Consider the following 6,783-nt stretch of genomic DNA (forward strand, 5'->3'; position numbering starts at 1 on the left):
CGTCTATCCCCTGCTTGTTCTCATATAGTTCATAGTCTGTGTGTGTTGTGTGTGCCTGTATGTGTGGTGTGTTGTGTGTATATACAGTGTGTGGTGTGTGTGTGTGTGTGTGTGTGTACAGAAATTATGATTATTAGCCGGCGCAACATGTGAAAAAAATAATTGGGGAAAAAAATGAAGGGGTCATGAGATTGCTTTTCTTCCCTCTTGCCTAGTCTGTGTGTCGTCCGTATCATTCGTGTGGCATACATTTTGCAGGCTACTTTCAAATCAGCGTTTTTTTGCCTGTAGGCAAACAACCGCAAACCGCATATGACCGGATCCTGTGGATTAAATGTGCAGCGCATGCAACCGTTATTTTACCGTATCCTTCTGCATCGGGACACAGAATTTATCGGCAAGAACTGGAGTCAGCTGACTCCTTATCTCACAGCCCGCACACGCTGCAATGGCTGCAGGTGGGCTCATTCACATGACCGTTCCGTTTGTCCTGGTCAGTTCCTGGGTTTTTTGCGGATCCACGGACAGTACCATCTTTTCAATGTCTTTTGTGTAGGATCGGATGGCACATGGTAGCACCTCCATGTGCATCTGTGTAGCCCCGCAGGTGTTGTGTCGGTGTCGGTGCGTTACCTTCAGGGACTCCACGTTGCTGGATCTCCGTCACTGGTAGGAAATCTTCGGTTTTGATCGTGACGCCACTCTCAGTATTGCGGTCAGTGGGGACCGCCACTGCAGGTTAGGGGACGCCTGGGGCCGATGGTGTGTGCAGTTAGTTGGAATCGCCTCCTGAGAGTGAGGCAAGCCCCAGGGCCCGGTGTAAGTTTGTAGTACCACAAGTCGCAGAATGACCACACAGGCAGGATGTCTTTCAGGGTTTTTACTCACTTCAGGTGGCAGGGTGAGTAACCCGGGCGTAGCTGAGATGAACCAGGTAGGAACCAGGTATCCTTCAGGCTGACTTTATGAGGGTGACTACTGACTCGCCTTCCTTAGCCCTTGGTGGTTTGGGGTGACCCCGACTTTGAGTCCCTATGGGGGTCACCCAGGGAAGATGCTGCAGCCTCTCTCCCCTTGTTGTTTGCCGTGTGCTTGTTCCCCGGACCAGGCCACTCCAGCCTCTTGCCTCCTATGACCTATGGGCCCTAACTTGTGGTTACGTGGCTGCGGCTTTTGTAGTGTTGTGGTGTGGGCTTTAAGAGCCCCACACCGGCAGGTTTAGCAGAAGAAAGTTGAATCTATCCCCGCTTCGGGATCTGCCGCCCGGTTGGGCCTGGTGCTCTCTAGCAGTCTCCTTACTTCCCACTCCGTTGCACTCTCTAGCTGAAGCTGGCTTTCAGGTAGCACTCCTAGTTGACCGTTCTCCCCCGTCTGTAGCCACTGCGCGGGCGCTGTTAGACAGCAACAGCCCCACAGGTCTGCTCCTCACTGAGCCCTATGGAGTTCTGCTCTAACTGACTCACTGCTCCTCCTCTCCTGTTCTTGCCTACGCCACCTAGCAACCAGACTCTCCACCACACCCCTTGAGAGGAGATGGAGGCTCTACCCCCTCCACTATTCCAGTGAAGGTGAAGGCTTGCCCCCTCCTGGGGTCCCCAGGGGTCCTCTCATGGGTACATGTGTGAGACCTGATCACTATGCGCCTGTGTTCCACACCCCTGTCAGCCTTCTGGATTACCTGTATTGTACTGTCCCCAGCATGGGTGCAGTACTCAGTGGTGCCTGACCAGGTCAGGGGCGCCACATTCCCCCTTAGTTATCACCAGCACGTCCTCGGGCTGCAAGACAACATTTTAAAATGCATAAAACATTAAAACATGTAAAACATTTTTAAAACCACCAGGTATCAGACATCACCACCCTCCACCCACAAGTCCGTTAACCCACCCAAAACCCTCTCAGGAGGCAGGTCACCGGTCCTGTTGGTAACCAGGTCTGGGCCATCCGTTTCCCCAGACCTTTCCTCCAATCTTCCTCTCCCGTTGGCCGCGACTTCAGCCACTTCTGGCAGGATGTAGAGGCGGCTTACATGGGCTGGTGGTTTCAGGGTATACCTGGCCTGGTGGATCCGCGCCGTCAGCCTCTTCTGGCAGGATGCAGAGGCGGCCTCCACAGTTGGTGCTGACCAGGTACCCTCTTTGTGGTGGTGAGCCAAGGCCCCATAAACAGGCGTGCTCTCTGGTCGCAGGTGAGCCAAGGCCCTTTTCTACGGACGGGCCCCCCCTGGTTGCAGACGAGCCAAGCCCCTAAACAGGCTGGCCCTGGTGGTGGTGCCACTGGTGTAACTATTTACACTGCGAGAGTTTGTGGCTATAGCAAGTTCATAGCCTTAAAGTTTATTTCTCACAATAGTTTTTGTGGGCGCATGCTTAACAATAACGTTGCAAACTTTTCAACTTGTCAAACTGGTCAAACTTTCGGTACTTCTTTCTTTACTCTACTCCTCGGTTTCACCAGGGCGTGGGCATGTAGGGCACCGGCACCTGTGACTTTCTTGCTCTCCGTCGTCGACCGTGGTTGTTTCATCTGTAGGATCTTTGTCTGTGGTTGTTTCATCTGTAGGTTCTTTATCTCTGTCTTTTCTTTCTTGTCTTTCTTGTCTTTCTTGTCTTTCTTGTCTTTCTTGTCTTTCTTGTCTGGGACATGGTGCTACGTCTAAGGCATAGTAGCCCCTTTCTCCTTGATGCAAGGTGAACTGTACTAAGTCCCCAATTTTCAAATTTCTGCCTGAATGTCCTCTGGGCAGGTGGGCTTGAACATCTCTCCGATTTACAAATATGCCCTCTTTTATTCCTTTCACTACAATGAAGCCGTATCCGCTTTTCAAGTTGAAGTCCTCTACTATTCCTCTGTAAAGGGGTCCTCTAGCCTGGGCTTGGGACCTTCTTAGGCACCTTTTCTCCTGCAGGTCTCTGGCTGTGACCTCCCTCTGCTCTGGAGACTGTGGTGTTGGAGGATACTTTGCTCTGCTACGCCTTGTCTTGCGGGCTGGGTTCATGCCTGCAGGCTCCCAGGTGAGGTCTTTGGGCTGATCTTCGTCTGCAGACGGTGTCAAATCTTCCTCCTCCCAGCGGGAATAGGGCAGCATCTCCGGCTCTGGGTAGGGGTCTGCTGCGGTTGGCGTCGGAGTCAGCTCCTCAGCTTCCTGGCCTCCTCTCCCCCTTAGTTCTTCACTGCACTCTGGTTGTGGCAGTGCTGGGGATGGGCTCTCTTCAGCTGGTCTGGGCGGTGGACTCTCTGGCGCGGCTGCAGGGGTTGCCGGAATCTCCTTGGGGGTATACGGAGGGAGCAAATACCGATCCACCATCTCTTGTGGAAACTGGGCCTCTAGGTCAGCCTTCAGCTTCCAGTATTCGGGGTCCTCTCCTATCAGGGTCTTCCTAGCAGGGACCTCTCTGGACTGGGGAGCGGTGTCTGCTCTGGCCTTGCAGGCCGGGGAAAATGATGAGGTAGTCTTCTCTTCTTGGCGGGCCGCGCCTGGCATGGCGGCGGCCTGGTCTTGGCGGGCCGCGCCTGGTATGGCGGCGGCCTGAATTGGCGTTTCTGTCGCGGCCGGTTCCTGGCGGGCCGGACTGGACACTGCAGCCGCGGTCTCACTTGGCGTCGCAGCCTCGATGGGGTCCGTGCAGGCTGAGTCGGGCGCCGCGGTAGTGATCGGAGCTTGGCGGGCCGCACCCGGCGGGGCTGCGGCCTGGTTCAGCATATCACTTGCGGCGCGGACGAGCGTCGCTGCTGCGTTGGGGTCTTGGCGGACCGGGTTCAGCAGGGTGGCAGCCTGGGTCAGCGTCACACCTGCAGCACGGATGAGCACTGCCGTGGTGGTCGGAGCCCGGCGGGACAGGCGGGGCATCGCTGCAGCGGCCTGGGCTTGGCGGGCCGCACCTAGCGTGGCTGCGGCCTCACTCAGCGTCGCCGCATCGGGCGCCTCCTCTGGGACCGCGGTCGCAGCAGCTAGGGTCGGGGCTCTTGTTCTAGCCGGGGCAACACCGGACTCACCCATCGGGGTCTGAATCGTCGTCGCCGCTCGATCCGGCAGGCTCCGCGCTGCTCCCTCCTCATAGGTCCGCACCGCCGCAGCCATTTCCAGGAGCTCCGTGCGTTCTTCTCTGAGCCGTCGCACAATCCCGGCCTCCAGCCGGTCGCAGAAGATGGCAAGCTCCCGGCACCACCAGGCAGCAGTGCCTGGTTCTGGGTATCCGCGTCTGGATTCCATTTCTGCTCTCCGCAGCAGCAGGTTTGTGGCTCTCTTTCCTTCCCGCCGTCTCTGGACGCTTCCGCTTTCTTCATCAGCGAGGTCAGGACTCTGCAGGGGATCTCTGGGTAGCCACACCTCTTCGTGGGCGGTAACTTCTCCCAGCGCGGGCTGCTGTTGTTTTTCAGCGCGCTTTTCATGGTGGCAATATGGCGGCGCTTCCAATTTTTCAAGCGGACCGCCTAGGCACATGGTCACCTGTCTGAACAGGTCTAGTCCTTATCCTGTTCGTGACGCCAGATGTGTAGCCCCGCAGGTGTTGTGTCGGTGTCGGTGCGTTACCTTCAGGGACTCCACGTTGCTGGATCTCCGTCACTGGTAGGAAATCTTCGGTTTTGATCGTGACGCCACTCTCAGTATTGCGGTCAGTGGGGACCGCCACTGCAGGTTAGGGGACGCCTGGGGCCGATGGTGTGTGCAGTTAGTTGGAATCGCCTCCTGAGAGTGAGGCAAGCCCCAGGGCCCGGTGTAAGTTTGTAGTACCACAAGTCGCAGAATGACCACACAGGCAGGATGTCTTTCAGGGTTTTTACTCACTTCAGGTGGCAGGGTGAGTAACCCGGGCGTAGCTGAGATGAACCAGGTAGGAACCAGGTATCCTTCAGGCTGACTTTATGAGGGTGACTACTGACTCGCCTTCCTTAGCCCTTGGTGGTTTGGGGTGACCCCGACTTTGAGTCCCTATGGGGGTCACCCAGGGAAGATGCTGCAGCCTCTCTCCCCTTGTTGTTTGCCGTGTGCTTGTTCCCCGGACCAGGCCACTCCAGCCTCTTGCCTCCTATGACCTATGGGCCCTAACTTGTGGTTACGTGGCTGCGGCTTTTGTAGTGTTGTGGTGTGGGCTTTAAGAGCCCCACACCGGCAGGTTTAGCAGAAGAAAGTTGAATCTATCCCCGCTTCGGGATCTGCCGCCCGGTTGGGCCTGGTGCTCTCTAGCAGTCTCCTTACTTCCCACTCCGTTGCACTCTCTAGCTGAAGCTGGCTTTCAGGTAGCACTCCTAGTTGACCGTTCTCCCCCGTCTGTAGCCACTGCGCGGGCGCTGTTAGACAGCAACAGCCCCACAGGTCTGCTCCTCACTGAGCCCTATGGAGTTCTGCTCTAACTGACTCACTGCTCCTCCTCTCCTGTTCTTGCCTACGCCACCTAGCAACCAGACTCTCCACCACACCCCTTGAGAGGAGATGGAGGCTCTACCCCCTCCACTATTCCAGTGAAGGTGAAGGCTTGCCCCCTCCTGGGGTCCCCAGGGGTCCTCTCATGGGTACATGTGTGAGACCTGATCACTATGCGCCTGTGTTCCACACCCCTGTCAGCCTTCTGGATTACCTGTATTGTACTGTCCCCAGCATGGGTGCAGTACTCAGTGGTGCCTGACCAGGTCAGGGGCGCCACACATCCGATCCTACAAAAAAAACACATCGGATGCCGTATGTCCGCTCTGTTATTATGGAACATGTCCTATTCTGTTCCGTAATAACGAACCATAACTCAATACAAGTCAATGGGCCCGCAAAATTCCCGGAAGCAACACGGAAGCACTTCCGTGTGACTTCTGTTGGGTGTCCATGCAGTCTGTGTCCCGCTCCAGCCTCAGCCCCATGGCTGCCCGCACAGCAGTGTCAGCAGCCGCGGGGATGACAAGCGCTACCGTCAGGAGGTTAGTAAGTTCATTACCTGCGGTGATGAAGTCCTGCACGCCTGACGTCAGCGGTCGTCACTGCCTTCTATGCCTGCCGCTTGTTACATCACCTCTCGCTGTCGACCCGAGACTGTGTCTAGTGGTGACGTCACGGGCCGCTCGCGATACTTGGTTTGTGAAGGCGGCGGTCATTGAACTCAGTGACAGTGCTGCTGTCAGGAGTTAAGCGATCATCGCAGGTAATGTACCTCACTAACCTCCTGACAGCAGCACTCGTTGTGCCCTGCAGTGACCTGGGCTGACCTATTGATGTTAGCTCAGGTCAATGCACGGCTCTCCCAGCCAATAGGGAACATTCTGTTCTTCATTGACTGGGACATTGACTATGGTATGGATCGTCGTGTGATCCCCCTTGGATTACACCAGACCTGGATTTGTTTTTCTTTTTAATAAATTGGTGAAAGAGGGAATGTGTCGGGAGTGTTTTTTCAAATAAAAATGTTTGTTGTCTATTTTTTTTTATTACTGACTGGGTTGGTGATGTCGGGTATCTGATACACGCCTGACATCACAAACCCCAGGGCTTGATGCCAGGTGACATTACACATCTGGTATCAACCCCATATATTACCCCGTTTGCCACCGCACCAGGGCAACGGGATGAGCTGGGGCGAAGTGTCGCGGGCGGGGAGGACGCCACTGCGCTGCGCTCACTAACGCTTGGGTCCGGCGCTGCTGCGGCTGCTGCTCGGTGGCTCCAGCGGTGGGCCGGATCCGGGGACTCGAGCGGCGCTCCACGCCCGTGAGTGAAAGGGGTGGTTGGTTTGAGGGATTTAGTCCGTGACGCCACCCACGGGTTGTGGTGAAGATGGGCACCACCGCTGCTGGTGA

This window comes from Anomaloglossus baeobatrachus, chromosome 3, assembly GCF_048569485.1.
Source record: "Anomaloglossus baeobatrachus isolate aAnoBae1 chromosome 3, aAnoBae1.hap1, whole genome shotgun sequence".
Taxonomy (NCBI): Eukaryota; Metazoa; Chordata; class Amphibia; order Anura; family Aromobatidae; genus Anomaloglossus; species Anomaloglossus baeobatrachus.